This window comes from Serinus canaria, chromosome 3, assembly GCF_022539315.1.
Source record: "Serinus canaria isolate serCan28SL12 chromosome 3, serCan2020, whole genome shotgun sequence".
NCBI classification, from domain to species: domain Eukaryota; kingdom Metazoa; phylum Chordata; class Aves; order Passeriformes; family Fringillidae; genus Serinus; species Serinus canaria.
Genome location: NC_066316.1, coordinates 87,359,563 through 87,376,552, shown reverse-complemented (window position 1 = coordinate 87,376,552; position 16,990 = coordinate 87,359,563).

The following is a 16,990-nucleotide window of genomic DNA, read 5'->3' as shown; positions in this document are numbered from 1 at the left end:
AACTCTCACCTACTAGATTCACTCTGTTTTGTTCACAGCTTCCTAAGAGGTTTGTTTTTTAATGGTCTTTGTCTCTATGCCTAGGTAGACTGTGTTGCTAAGACACTCTGATAACTGAAAGAAAAAGAAAACTTCTGTGTTGGGGGGATTTTAGTCCCAGCTAATTTATGTAATATTGCTACATCATTTGTACCCAATTCAATGACAAGCTCATAAAGGGACTTTATTACACTCTGTGCCTGCAACCAATTAAGGGAAAAAAGAGCCTTTGTTCAGCTAATCATCTGAGTGTTATCAAAATAATCCTTCTGGGCCCCATTTAAAAGTCTAAATACCTCTGGCAGTTGAAGTGTAGTGCATGTAAATAATTGAAATTATAAATATCTCTAAACAAAAGAAATTCCTAGTGATCTGGTAGCTTGCCAATAAAGTCTTGCTCAGTGAATTCACTGAGTTGAGAACAACAAAGGAGATGTTGTAATCGGACAGCATATGGCAAAGTTATTTTTAAAGTTTCCAAGTAGTGTTTTGTTTACTGACTTCTTTTTAAATGGTGTTCTAAGGAAACAGAGGGTATATAATTCAGCTTATGGTAGAGAACAGATGTCCCGGGCAGCAAGAAAATAAAGGAATATTCTCCAGGTGTCTGAATGAAAAAAAAATGCTTTTCTTTGCATTTTTTGTACCCCCAAAATAATACCTCAGGTGTTGAATGTAGGACTTTCAGAAATTTACTGAAAGAAGTAATTTTATATTCTTTAAGAGATCACAGCTCCTCTTTAAAATAATCCAAGGAACCTAATGAATTAAACATTTTGCAGCTGTAGACTCTCAATTTTTGTTTACTTGTACTATAAGTAGTAATAATATCTTTATATGCAGTAATATTTGGTGTACAAATATATCTCTTTATTTATTAATCAGAAATAGCCAGAGATGAATTAAAACCAAACAGTCGAGGAAAGTACAATATTTATGAGATTATGGTTTGGTCTGAGTGATAGCTTGCAGGTCCAAATATTTTTTTTCTGTGCACCATTTGCAAACATCTGCAGATTTTTGTATTCAAAGATGTGAAAATTCACTTCCACTTCAAAGGCTTTGCATTTCAGGTACTTCAGCAAGACCTTAACTAATTAATTTATTTTTAAATTTAAATGAAATTTTTTCAAAAATTTTTTCAATGAAATTTAAATAAACACACTATTACTCTCAGAGGATAAAGAAAACCTGAGCACATTCACCTATCACTTCCTTTTTGTGCATCTCTGATTAGAAATAGTGCTTGCATATAAGCAATAAGATTTACAATGTTACATCAAATCCTGGACAAATGACTGTACTGGATGAGAAAAATGACCTACCATGTTCCTATCCCCAGCTGTAGCATTGAAAATGGTCTAGGGAGAGGAAAAACAGAGCACACATTTTTCCTATCTCCCACTCAGCCTTTGCCTGTTTTATCCTGAGAGGTATTCACAAGACTGATGTTGGATTGTCATTTAGTGATGACATTGTTCACAGGGGTCTTAGGATGAAAGAAGAGATGAGAATCTTAACTGTGGGAACTCAGCACATCACTCCTGATGTCCAGAGCTACCTAGAGAACCCTTGGGGGACTGGGGAGTCTTGGAATGTTGCCAAAAGCACTTGGTGGCTTGATTTTGATCCATCTAGGGATGTGCCACCTGTGTATGGAGAGATGAAACCTGTGAGAATCACTCGGGTGTGAATGGTGAAGGGAAGACATAATTATAGGGTAAATCACAGATTTTGGGGTTATGGTACAGGAGGGTTGTGGAGACAAGATGGAGGAATCAGGGCGTGTCACAAGACTCTTCTTTCTTGTTCTTGTCATCCATCTTCTGTTGTGGTGCTGGTACTTGTGGATTGGTCTGGGGTGAGGGTGTACTTTGTGACGAGGGTGATAGGTATTGGGGATAAAAAGTAAATATGATATACGTAGTTTTTGTTATAAAAGACGTGACTGCCTTGGGGGTGGTCAAAGTGCCTTTGGCTGCCGTGCTGGTCAGATCCAGATCAGGCAGAGAAGGGACTTTGTAGATAAGAAACAATAAACAATTATGAAGATCGAAAAAACCTAGAGTCCAGACTCATCTTTTGAGGCCCAGCTTGCAAAGAACCATCCTAAGCGTGTGTGGGACCAGAGACAGACAGCCGAACCCCATTCTTGACTCCATGTTTCAGAAGGCTTGGTTTATTATTTTATGATATATATTATATTAAAAACTATACTAAAAGAATAGAGGAAAGGATTTCATCAGAAGGCTTAGCTAAGAATAGCAAAGGAATGAATAACAAAGGTTTGTCTCTGACTGAGACAGTCTGGACAGCTGGACTGTGATTGGCCATTAATTAGAAACAACCAGATGAGACCAATCACAGATCCACCTGGTGCATTCCACAACAGCAGATAATCATTGTTTACAGTTTGTTCCTGAGGCCTCTCAGCAACTCAGGAGGAAAAAATCCTAAGGAAAGGATTTTTCATAGAACATGTCAATGACAATTTAGTTCTCCTTATCTGATCTCTCTTCCAAGAACTTTAAAGTATCCTGTGAATTTTCTTCCTCAAAATCCTCTGGAAAGAATTTCCATGGGAGCAATACTCTCTGCAATGCCCTGGCTCTTCTACTGACGGAGATAATGAACATCTTCTAACCCTGCTCTCTGTGTCTCATAATTCCACTGATCTCTCTCATGTCCCCTCTACATCAGCTCAGCAGTGAGTCCTGCTTCACACAGAAACTGTTTCCTACTTTTGATCATTCCCATCAGCTTTCTACGAACCTCTTAATGTGTCTTTTGTCAGGATGAGGGGATCAAAATGGGCAGGATGGGATGGAGGAATAAATGAATTTATTCCTATGTCAGGAATGATTTGCTTTTTTCCAGAAACTAGGACAGAACCTCAAATGTCCATCAAAAGTGCTAACAGCACATTTCTACTGTATATTGCATAAAACAGATTTCTACCTCTGATTTGACTACCTAATAATAATAGTTCATGAAGTCTTTTGTAATTCTTCACAACCTGCCCTGATCTCATTAACCTGAATAATTACAAATTATCAACATACTTTCTTCCCTCACTTCACACCCTGTTTTATAGATCATTACAATGCAACATTTTCCCAGACTTCCTCTTCCCAATGTGATATGAACAGCACAGAACAGGTTCCCAGACCAGTACTTTTCCAGATCATTTCCTAGCAATACCCTCTGCCATCACCATTTGCTGCCTGTCCTCCTAGTTATTCTTGTTTGTTTCTGGATGAAGTCAGCACATGACAAGGAAATATATTTAGCAGACTGATTGAGAGGAACCTTCATCCTGGGCTATAGTGATGAATGACTTTCCAATTGTAAATTCTTGCAAAGTTTGATACATAATGTATTTGATACACTATGGTGACGTTTACAAGTCTGAGAATCTTGGGGAAAATTAATGAAATCAAATAAAAATCTGCCTTTAAAATTTCAGTAAGACAATTGTGATTCCTTTCATTGTAGAAATGGTAATGAGTTACATTACATCTTTTAATCTTTGGTCCAATTTTGGTGCCATCAATTGAGACAAAGTAGTATTTCCTGCAAACCTCTAAAAGAGCATGTGCTGGAAGAGCTGTTGTTCACCACTATTAACTGCCTGTCCTATTTTAATCTGGCCAACATTCATATTTATTTCTTTGCTTCACAGGAGTCTTCAGATGGCTGATTAGGTTATTTTTCTTGTCTCTTTTGGTGTCAGTATGACCAGGTGTTATTTCTGTTTGCTTATTTTGTGCTACTTTTATTAAGTGAATTGTTCTCTGTCTTGTCTGTTGGTTTTGACAAACACTGCCATCAGTATAAGGGCCAAATTCAGTAATTTTTTTTTTAATGGATACTCTCATAGCTATTTAGAGCTCTATGTATGATAGAGTTAGGCAAAATTTTCATCAAACTGCAATTAAAATAGAAACACTGGGAAAAAAATCTGAGGTAAAGAGGTCTATAAATGTAACCTTTCAAAGGGACTTTGCAGGGATTCTGACTTTGGTTCTGCTACTGTTCTTACTGTTGCAATGTTATGATGCATGTTACCCAATGATTTTTTTTATTTACATTGTAAATACATAATATTCAAATTATCAGGAATATGATGAGGAAAGAGCCTCCTATTAAAAAAAAATTGGGGAAATAATTCCTTCTCGACATTTTGACTCAGGAGGAGGACACTAGTTTTATGTGCCATGAAATAATAACTGCAGAGGTCACTTCAGATGTGACAGAATATAAAAGAATTCAATGACTTATTCATCTCATTCCTTCAGAAGTTGAACAAATCCAGAGGTCTAGTTCTGATACATATATCTATATATATATGTATGCTGAATAAAGGTCTTGGACCTTGTGTCCTAGCTCCAAAATCCCACAAAGAGTTCCTGAACTGAGGCAGAGAGGTTCCAAGCAGACCACACACAGAAGTGAAGTCTCACTGACCTGCTTTTCAGAAGATTATTGGTTCAGAAGCTCCCACTGAAACTCACAGGGCCTGCTGAAAGCTTGGCACTTCTGACAGTACCACTTTCTGTGAGTCCAGCAACAAGTCAGGACTTGCATGAAAGATCTGATAACGCATTCCCTGTTTGCAAAGAGAGGATGTGGGACTTGCTGATTGCATTTAAAACATCTTTACAGATGTTTCAGAATTACTCGTCCATACTGCATACAATTTTCACTTAGTGTCTTAACTCTTAAAACTAGATTCCTCTCTTCATTTCTGACAAACAGTATTTTCATTCTCCTAATCTAAATTGAACTGTATGATGCTGCAAACTACATTTCCTTAATGATAACTCCAGACTTACATAATTTTCTCACATCCCAAAGTCTAATGTGAAGGATACAGTATGAAGCACATAGATGGGAAAGCAAAATTAAGATTAAAATGTCATTACTTTACTTCTGGGGGAATTGTAATTGTTAGGTTTGAAACTAATTTGAATATTATTTGAGAAACTAGATGGCTGTGTGCAGAGCTCTGCAGGACATGACAAATATACTTGCAACCCTCTTCCCTTGAAAAGGTCAAAGGAGCTGGCCTTAAAGTGAAAGGCATCTGGGGTTCATTTACATTATGTTTACATGGTTCTCCACCTGACCATGTCAACAATAACTGTTTTTTTTCCCTGGAAAAAATACTTTAATTTAAATTTCATAGGAAAAGAAAGTTTTAATAATGATGTTCAAGTCAAAATTAGCAGGAATTTAAGTAGCCAAGGGCTAGAAAGCTTCAAGAAGCAGGGTTCTGCACTGGGTTCAGAGACAGTACTGACCTACTTGTTTAGACAATAAATCCTTATTAAGCTGCCATGACTACGGTCTCAAAAAAGAATCAAAACTGATCTTGTATGTACATCCCTGTGAAAAATGGAAGTAATTTCTCCATATTAAACAAGTAAGGAACTTGATAAAATGGCCTTCCCAAGGTCATACAGGGAATCTGAATAGGGACTTTCTCATGGCTCTTCTGCTTTTTACTGTTTAGGCTAAAGTCTATTTGGATTAGGATCTGAGGATTATTTTGTAAATCATACATATGGCCTAACCTCATGTGACCTTAGTCCATGTCTGCACTATGTACACTTCTGCTCAATGTGAAAAAGGTGAAATCCTAAATAATGTAATTCATCAGAAAATGAGAGCAAAAGAAGTATTGTACGGAAAACTAGAAGTCTTGATTTAATTTTAAATGTTTCTCCTTTTAATTACCCAAGAGAAAAAATCAATTTAGACCATTCCACACTTCATTTGCTTTGAAGCATGTAATTTTAAATGCTTGGTTTTGTACTTTGTCTCACTTTTTTTACTACTTATAAGTAATAGAAGTATAGAACATAAGTTAGAAAAATATGAAAACTACTTAAACTTACTTTGTATTGTTCAAAATTTTTTCATGGAAACAAAAGAACAAATGTGAAGTCTATTTTTCTCTTTAGCTATAGGTTTCCCAGACTTTATAGTAGGAAAAATGAAGAAAAGGGAAATTTGAACATACTAGGAATAAAAGTACCCATTTATTTTTAGTAACATATGCCTTCTGAATTCCTCCATCAGATATGAAACTCTTACAGCCCATTGTAGGGACTCCACTCACAGTCTGCTTCTTCAGAGGGCAGTTTGATGAACTTGTTCGAGGAAATGCAACATTTTGGAGTCAATTTAGAAAGAGTGACAACTCTCCTAGATGTCCCCTCTTTTGCTGAGTATGTTATCCACTCCTCTAACTGCTAGAACCTTTGAAGGAGTCAGGCTAATCACTTTAAGGAATAATGCATGTTACTGATAATAGAAAACTGACAGAGTAAGGTTCAGTTGTTGCCATTGACAGTGACTGACTGCAAAAGTGAATTTAGCACAAAATACAGATAAGCTCTAATCACCGATGAGTTAGCTCAGGTAATCATTTGTGGTGCAGAGAGTTATGTTCTTATTCATTAGGTGTCCCTGTTAGGCTGTGAGAGATGGCTGAGGCAGGGTAGAAATCCGGTTCAAGCTGTCAACCAAACCCAGAAGATATGATGGATTTTTCCTTAACTTCTCCTCATTTCTAGATTACTTTTTTACTGTTTCTTTACACATAGGTGGAACCTGAGTAACTCTGGTCTTACATGCCTTTGTTACTGATTGTTGTAAAACTGTCTCACTTTGATCGTAAGATCAAGTCAAGAAAATATGGAATGCATGCTCAGGAAGGAGTGGTCATACCTTGCAAGTGGATAGCTTTGGGATCGAGCTGTGTGTCAGTATCTAAAATTAGATTTAAATGAACCAAGTTCGCCTGAGAGGAGCAATTTCACCACCTGGTTCAGCAGCAGGATGTCCCCTATCTCCCTTGGCTGATGGATACTTTGTGGTTTATTGGCTACCTGGAAACACCAAGTTCTCCCCTGCAAGGATTAAACAGAGCCTGGCTGTGGTGTTTCCACTCTGCTCCACCCTCCATCCCATCCTTCTCAGCAGCTGCCTAAAGTTGCAGTGTGTGTTGGGTGGGGAATCATGGTTGAATAGACTTTGTGCATGCCAACGGCATTCCATCCAGGAAGCAGCAGCTACCTTTCACTATATGCATCTGTACTGTTATAACATCTGCTAGAAAGTGAGTATAACTGCCCAGTTTTCTATAATTTTACCCTCAGTCATTTCCCCACAACATGAGACCATCATAACATTAGGCATGGTACACACACATGGAAACAGAGTTCTTCTCAGAGCACAATCCTAACATTCTGTTTCATCTTAGCCTAGCAAACATGTTGAATACTTGTTTCCCAAGATGTATTTGCATCCAGAAAATAATTCATTGATCTAAAAACAAATAAATTATTCTGCCAAAATGACCTATGAAAGGAAAGCCAGGAGAAAAAAAAAATCAAAACAAGAAGTGGTCCCAGATTTTAAACACCTTTGAATTGCCAAATAGTCCAATGAACATAATGTAAGAGCACACACCATCTGCAAATTTCATATTTCCTATAGACTGATTGTTGTAGAGAGAGGATAGTTGGTTTCAGACCATGTGTGAATGGCTGCAGATTTTCTCTACAATATATTTAACAAAAACCACACTGACATTTTATAGCATTATCATGTCAGCACATGACATTAAGAATAAAGATTAAAAAACATTTAAGGCATTTAACTGACTTAATTCCAGCAAATGACCTTTGCTGACATTACTTACATGCTGTTTTGCTGTGAAACGAAAAATTAGGTTCAATTGTTTACAGCCTGTCAACATTTTAAATTACTTGAGGAACAAATCTGATTTTTCAGAAAATTGGCATTTTTCCCAATGGCCTGGATAGTGAGCTCTTGAACAACCTCAGGCAGTGAAGCAGATAAAGGAGACAGTGATAATGTTTTGGGAACACCTTTACCAGAATGGTTTTTCTCCACAGGCTGACTGATCTGCTGTCCTCTAGCTAAGCTGAAACTTCAACATGGCACTACATTTTTTTGACAGAGACCTAACTATATCTCCAGGTTTTTTTTCAATTATTTTTGGTCTAATACCACCACTTGACATTTCCAGGTGTTTGTCTTGAACTATGTAAAAACAGCAGAGTGAACTGTAAGAGCCTAAATGAGAGATGTGGGACTCCAGGCAGCTCTCCAAAAACCTCTTTTATTCCATCCAAGAGGTTACAGCAGTCCAGGGTCATGGGTGACAGAGCCTGTGCCTACAGCTGCCAGCCCCAGCTGCAGGCAGGCCTGGGGACCCTTTGGTTTTGGTTACATTGCATTATATACTTTTCTTTGCTGAGCATCTTAATACAGTAGAACCAATCTATTCCTTCTCTATTATCTACAGCCTATCATAACTGCTATAATTACCATATTCATGTTACTATTCTCCAATCACTCACAGTCAGTACATTACAGTTTAAGCTAGAAGTTGTTTTTCGGTTTTCTTGCAGTGGAAAATTCTGAGACCTTTCTTCTACTTGCCACATTGGCAGCCTTGTTTGCCTGTGCTACCCTTCTGCTTGGTAAAAATATCTTTTTGTTTGAGGTGGATTTATCCTTTGCTCTAAGTCATAAAACCCCTTCTAACTAACACACACTTTGCCTCCTTGGTTAATGAGTAAGACTGGCTCAGCAATTCTTTTCTTCTATATCAAAACTTGCTTCCATCTCTATTCCTTCCTCAGACTCTACATTTAAAAATCTTTCTGCTAAGCATACATATCTGTGAGATTTTCTCGTCAAACATTCATCCTTCCCAACAGTGAAACTTCTGGGCTCCTTCTCCTGCAGTATCCTACCAAAAAGAACAGTTGTTTCCATGTTCTTACATGGAATGTCCCACTTAGCATAACTACTTTTGTTTCTTTATTTTCTCATGTTTTGAGCCATCATGAATAAATACCAGTCCAGTTTCTCCTGTCATCCTTTTGCTCCTTTCATTTCTGGCCAATTGAACTTGAAAGAGCCCTTTAAGCAGTTCATAAATCTTCATTTTCTTCTCACAAATACTTAAAATTTGTTGTTAAGCTTTAAGTCCTATATGTTTTCCTTTCAGACTTACATTAGAATTTCTGTGCCTTTAGTCTCATTGACAACTAATATTTTTCTAAACTTGAATCTTTTTGTCTTCAAGGATCAATCAGCTTGACTCACACAGTATCAGCCTGCATTTCTAATACCTGCACAGGTCATTACACATCCTTTTTAATCCCTAATGATAATGATTTAATGTGCATGATCTTCTTTCTCATTATCCTTGTCCATCTCCATAAACAGTTCTATCTTGCTAGAGAACTGCCATCTTCAGTTAATTTTTTTATATAAAACTAAAGAGAATTTTATTTATCATACTTTTTTAATAAAAGGATTTGGGCATCCAGAAGGATGTAACTTTTCCAATGAAAATTAAACGCAGTTAAAGGCATTATGATGTGCCATCTCCCTGTCAGTCTTTTGCTACGTACAAAACCAGTTTTCAGCTAAATCAACACTAGAAGCATGGAAAGTCTAACATATCATCATAACTTTAGAGGGGTTTATTTAGGCTTTCTCTATTTTCTTTAAAATTTAATTTGGAAGTTAGAGTCTGCCAATTTTAAAAAAATATCATTTCAATAAGAGCCCTCATTTTTATTTTAAATGAGAGCCCTGCTCTATGGATCTGTATCAACAAAACAGAAGTCCCTTTGTACTGATAACAAGCAGATGAAAATGCAGAGGGCTGGTTACTGATGTTTGTATGTTTTAGGACTGGTAAATGCTGCACAGCAGCTTGGCATTAATAGCTGTGCTGCCTGGGAGCTTTGTCTTTGTTAGCTCAAGTTAATGTTAAACGGAGGGATTTTTCAACTCCCTGGCAATTTGAAGTGAGTTAGTACCAGGACATGGATCCTTTTTTGAAATCTGTATGGGATCTCTCTCTACCTGCTGTGCCTAATTTCAAAGCCCAGTGCTATCATTAGGAAAAAAGTGTTGTTTTCTCTTTTGTCTGTGTGCTCTACTTCACGTCAATCAAAATCATCAAAAACCTCTCATGACTCTTGCTGTAAATTGATCCTGTGTAGCCCTGACTGACATTCAGACCTCACAAAGTTGAATTTTTTCAAAGTTTAAAACCTTTCTTTGGGACAGATCAAACAGCCTGGGACACATTTGGACGTTAATTCCATTGACAATATTTCATTTCCATAAGGAATGAATTTTTAACCAAGCAGAGCATTTTTCAGCAGTTAGTACAGCCCTGCTCTCTCCTGTATTGTACAGGGTGTAATCTGCTTTTATCCACTGGCTGAAAAGAAAGAAGGAAAAAAAAAAGAAAGTAATTCCAGGCCTCACCTGGTAGTTGCTGCAAAGGCAAAAGTACTTTATTTGAGAGTTCTTCAGGTGGCTGACTTTGAAGATTTACTGGATTTGCTTAGGCATCATAGCTGTATACAGCCTGCACTAAGTTATATCCTGGAATCCACCTTGCTCTTCAGTTTATCTTCTTCTGCAATTTATACTTTCATATTTTAGTGCAAACATCTGTTTATAATACCTGCTCCTACAATAGATACTTTTTATATATTTTTCCTAATGCATCCTTTCTTTAGACTTCTAATTGTAAAGGCTGTTACTTGGTACAGATGTTCATCAGTTTTTTGTTTATAGAGACAAAAAAGAAAGGGCTTTTTGATCACTCCCTACTTGTGTTTGATAATCAGTATTCTTAGGTACATTTCTGTATTTCAACTCAACACAAAATTGGGATATTTCCAATCCTAAAAACTGGGTTTGGGCTTCACCTGTTGCTATGAGAAAGTTATTTTTAAAATAAAATAAATACTATCAAGTAGTGGTCTTGCACAACATTGTTTTTAGAATATATTGTTATCAGATACTAAATATGCTGGTAGGCAAAAGCAGAGCAAGAAAGGGGCAGAACAGAAAAGAGAGGGCTCTTGAATCCCAGCACAGGCACACTAGCTTCTACAGCTCCACTTCATGGGACACCAGCTGCTTCTGTAATGCTAGAAAGCAGTGATTTTTATCAGTGTTCTTCTAATACCTCCTGTGAGCACAGCATTCCTGGGAGAAGAGAGAAAATGCAGTCTCTAAGGCACTCTAAAAAAAAAACCTTACCCTGTCTGCATAAAAAGAAGGAACATTTTTTGTCTGATTCTAAAATGTTTCTGAGTAGCTCTAATTTGTTGTTATTGTTATTGTTACTGTTATGGTTATTATTACTAATTGTTTAGGATTAATTAATTGTTTATTATTATTATCCCACACAAAAATTATGTCTGAAAATCTGTCATTTGTAGGAACTGCATTTTTAAAAAGACTCTTAAAATAAAACCCTTGAGCTTCTTCAGATGGCTGTGTTTGTATTTTAGGGGTTACAGTCAGACAAATACTATTAACTTCATTAGTCTGCTTCTTTCACCACTCTCTACAGGCCTGACTAGATGGGATTTCAGTGGCAATTTCTCTGGAACTGGAATGCCTGGGTCATGCTGACTTTCTGTGCAAAGATTACTAGAAACGTGCATTCACATGCCAGTGGATCCATGAATATTTGCTCTTGTATTTGCTCTGAGAACGCCACAGTAGCACAGAGAGTGCAGTTAGGAGCTTGGCCTTGGTAAGTTGTACCTGCCTTTATGTCCTTACAACATAATGGCCTTTTTATTTCTTGTAATACATTTTCAGCTGGTGGAAAAGTACTTGCTCTTTGCATTGGGGTCCTTCTCTGGCAGCAGACTATGTCTCCAGAGGAATATAGGGTCACTTTTTATTTACTGGTGCTAATGGGACCACATGACTTTTACTGTCAGATGGAAAATGAGGCCACTGCCGGATGTGTGAAACAAAATTGCATTTTGTACTCAAATGCTTTTTCTCAGTGAACTCAAAGGAAGCCTGCACAGACAAATGTTCTGGCTAGTAATGACAATCTACCTTTTTAAATTAAAATAGAACATGTGTTTTATGAAGGAGTTAAGGAAAATAAATGATAAAATGTGCTAAGTGCTGCAGCTAAATTAAAACTCTTTTTTTTCCAGGTGAAGCACTTTGATTTATTTCCCTAGACTACAAGGACTTTTTCACTGCCTTCTGCTATCAGCTAAGAAAAAGGAGCTTTTTATTTTCACAGTGGCACTCCAGGCTTTCTCAGATCTCTGGAATGAGTGATCCAGATGTTAAAGGACACAGCAGGACTCAATGGGGATTTGGTTAAGACTGGCAAGCAGATAAGGTCATAGCTTAAAGAGCAAGGATGTGTCTGTCTAAATTTGAGAAGACTTACAAGTTTCTACAACTGGAAGAAACTTTTTCAGCCCCTGGATAACTTGTGAATGCACCCTTTATCCAGGGGAAACACTTAGATATGGTGCAACCACTGGAAGTAAATATTATAGAAATCCAGCTGAAATTTCCTTTCAATAAGGTAACTAATAAATAATCAGATTCCCTTTGTGTAGTTTCTTTTTCCCAACTCAAACAATTTTATTTTGTCAATCAAAAGACATTTCTAATCACATCTCAGCCCTCCAAAAAATTCAGAGAAGTATTAATTATGGTCTATTAAAATGTAAAATGTAAATTAGGGTTAAAATACCAATCAGAAGGATCATATGCATGAATTTTAACACACCTTGCACTTTTAATTTAGCAATTTAGCAATTAGTTAAATTTAGCTGATATTTCAGACTGAATTAATCACAAAGATCTCCCCTCCAAAAGTTTTTATATTGCTTGAAGATTATACAGGAAAAAACATACAAGACAATTTCCATTTTGCACAATAATGCAGCATGTGTTCCAATTTGTACTCAAGTGTTTCATCTCTCCAACACATTCAAATGTGGGGGTTATAGCAATGGATAATAGGAAAAAGTCATTTAAAATGCAGAGAAAAGAAAGTGTCTCATGTCCAACTGGTAGCAAAGTTAGACATGGAAAACATAAAAACCTCCATTCTTCCTTTTTTCTTTTATACCTGCCTCCAAAACACACAAACAGACCATCAGTTTATCTCCTCCTGGTTCTCAGATCAGCTGAGAGTTCCTTCAAGATCAGTTCAATGCTTTTTGTAGTTTACCTTGCGCCCTAATATTTTTTCATAGGAGTACTATGTCTATTAATTGCTTCTTGGAATCATCATTCATAAAACACACTGCACAAGGAAGTCCAAATCCACAGAAAATTAAATATATATCAAGTTACAGGCTCAAGTATAAAGGCACAAGGGAAGAATATCCAGGCTTCACCTCTTAAATGAAAAATTTTGTAAACCACCCTTATAAAAATGCATTTTCTATGTGTGTGTGCATGATATTCATGCATGATACCTTCATATTGGGACATATAATTTGTCAAGGGTTTATGAATGATAAATTAGCCAATTAGCCTGTCCAGGGAAGTGGACATCAGTATTTTTCCCCACAATGTGAACTTCAAATGTATTTGTTTTTTGCAAAATAGAAAAGAATTTTTTAAAATAGCTAAAACATAGAGGTCATAAATGGCCATGCATGTCATAAATAAAGACATCTAATATGTTGTTGGATATACAAGTGGCTAAAACACTCCCCCTCCTTGACAGGGTGAGAAAGTGAGATGAAAAGGCTCCTTGGGGAGGTAAGGTCAGGGCTGCCATTAACCAGCCCCCTACTCCCAACACCTTGACAACTACACCAAGTACAGGCTGGGAGTGTGGAACAATGTGTGTGAAGGGGCAGACCAACCCCTCTGAGAGAGCCTTTCCTTCAAACTGATAATGCTATGGATAAACTCCAGGGCAACCACTCATCACATTGAACAGCAGCTACATAACCAGAGACAGGTTACTGAAACTGTCTGAAAAGCAGTGGGACAGAAATGGAAACTCCTATAAGCTGTTGGTAGGGGCCTTGGAGCAGAAAAACCCTGGTGGCACTGCCATCCCCCCAAGACATCCCCATGGCTGGACTGGGCTCAGCAGGTCCCTGTGGGGTGCAGGAACACCTGCAGCTGGCAGTGACCCCAGTGAGGGGGAGTGGGGGCAGCCCTGCTCTGCAGGCACACAAGGACCCCTGGGTCACCTGTCCCTGCCACCACACAGGGGACCTACAGCCACCCAGAGGGGAGGGTGGCACTGCCTGTGCTGCCAGACAGTGTGAGAGTGCATGGAAGTACAGGGGGGCATTACCTACAGAAGGAAGTTTGGAAATGGGCTGGTTTCATGTTTTTCAGGCACCTGGGACTGTGGTTTACCTGTTGTGTCACCAACATTGATCCTGAATGTATTGCCAGTTCACTGACTGCCAGTTAACTCTGTCATTAATAAATCAACAAACCTTTAATCCTTATTTGATTTAAACCACATGAGGTGAGTAGTTTTTCCCCATGACACAGATGATGTATCTCTACACTGATTCAGAGGCCTGAGACCCACAGAGGAGGATACAGGACCATGCTTGTGTCCATAAATAAACAAAAGTCCTTAGCTGAAATGGTCCAATAGTGGCAAGGTTAAATATAGTGGAATATGCAGGATATTATGCTCTAGAAAACAGAACTTATAAGTCCATTACTAGGGAGAGCAATTTGAGAAAATTATACAGTATGTTTTGCAAACAGCAAGACTCCTTATGTTTAGTAGTTATTATTTTTTCAGTTTTTTGAAATACCACAATTTCCACCTTCTATTCACTGTTGATTTACAAAGGAGCTAAAAGGTTTGTGACTATTCCTGCAAGCACAGAATGGGTTTCTCCTGATAGTTTTGAATGTCAGTACATTGTTGCTGATTGTGATTTCAAACTGGCAAGCTTGGTTATCCACTGCTATATGGAGATGCAATTGTAACCACCATGTAGAGCAGAAAGGTTCAGCTGTAGAGAGAGTATTTAGAGCAAAATCTTCAGCTTTCCCTAGGAAAAACACATTCCTGCAAAAGGGCACAGAGTCAGCCCAACAGAGACATTGCTGAGAAGGAAAATCTAAACCATAATGCTCACTCAGAAATCAAATGTTCATGAAGAATTTTCTGAATATTTATCAGACAGAAGAATCAAAAAGCTGCGAAGGATAACTAAATTTTAAAAAACCCTAAAAAGGATCAAAATTCACATGGAAAACTTCTGCCCTGAATCATCCTTAATGCATCAAAATTTCATGTGAATAAAGTTTTCCAGTCCTTCCAGAACACAGAAACAAAGAGATCACTGTTGACATTCCAGATACTAAATAAAGATTGGGGGGACATTCAGTAGTTATTGAAAAATTAGACCTTGTCTCTTAAAACATTTTTCATAAATTTAGTCTTTAATAAATGCAAAACAAACATTCAAACTGGAGAAGTTTTTTAAGCAATAACATTTCTACTAAGCAATTAACAAGAATATTAATATTAATATTTGCCTTTGTTTTGGACACAAAACAAAAAAAACCAGTCTGGTTTTGACAGTTTTCATAGGGAAAAACATATCTGTAATTAATTTTTTTTCTTACCAGTTTAGTTCTGCAGCACTTCAGCCCTAGATAAAAAAGCTATTCATTGCCTGATGTGCTGAAAAATCTCTTATAAACTTATGTACTTATAAACACCATCCTTCCTTACAATTGAAAATACTATAATTAATTAGTTAACATTAAAGCAAGATAAAAAGGTTTGGCATTCTGCTTGCATTCAGATGTGAAAAGAGTTGGGTGTTTCATTATACTTTGATTTGTAAAACCAAAAAATTGGAAAATGCTCCACTGGACAAAATTCTCTTGTAAAGGGGCTTCTGGAAGCAATTGTACTTCTGGCTAAGGTAAATGACAAGTTTCATTGGATTTTGACATCTGGATTCTGCATAGTACCTCCTACAGAGTGAGAATTGTAGAATTGCTTATGTGTTCATACTCATGAGAGATATTCATCATTTCACCCCTCCATCTGAGATTTGTATTCTGATTAAAATAGGAAAAAAAAGGCAGAAGGATAAAATTAAATTTGAAGGCCAAATTTATTGTTATTCTTTATGTGCATGACAACTGCTGATGAACCTGGATAGAGTTGCCCCTGACAGAAAGCTGAATAAACTGCTTTTGGAACTATGGGCAGTATTATCTGTGGCATGTCTGGTAAATTCAGTACCAAAATGGTGCAAACTAATTCAGCAATTTTGTAGCAACAAAAAGGTGAAAATAAAATGTCAGACTAAAAATGAAGAACTATGCCTAACATAGTTCTTCATTTTTAGTCCGAACATAGTTCTTCCCTATCTTAAAGTTGGCTGTTCTGCAGAGAGCTTAAACTGGTTGGAGCCAACTTAATCTCACTTTACTCCTGTCCACAAGTTCACAGTCTTTTCCTTGTGTCTGTACAAGGCTTTATGCAATCAGGCACATGGCTACATCCTACTGGCCCTACTGAAAGAAATATTTTTCTGCATTAGTTTTTAGCAGAATGAACTGTCTGAGTTGGCTGACTGGAAAGCTAATGTGAGTCATGCTGGCAGAAGTGCACAGCAGAAACACACTATGGCTGAGAAGAGTCCACTCTGAAATCCCAGCCAAGCAGATCAACTGGAACCAAGCCTGCTTTTCAGATTGGCTCTGCTCTGCACTATGGAGACTATTTTATCATTCATGTCACGCGGCTCCTGTGATATTGTGATAAATAATATGAACAAGTAGAATAAATGTATTATCCTCTGTCATGATCTGCATAAGAACTGAACAGTATGTGCAGTATAAAAATAGATCTGGGAAGACAGAGGGGTTATTTGTGTTGTAAAAACAGTTGCCTTTGAAAAGAGTTGTTGATGAGTATGCTAAAACAGCTGAAATTAGGGCAGACCTTGTTAAGAAAAGAAGTTTGCAACAGGCTGAAATGCTGCATTTTTATTTTTTGGTGTCACTGACATATGCATCTGCTTCTTATGGAGCACGGGGTGGAAAGACCTCTCCTTAACTGTCTCGTTCACTTCCTCGTCATGGC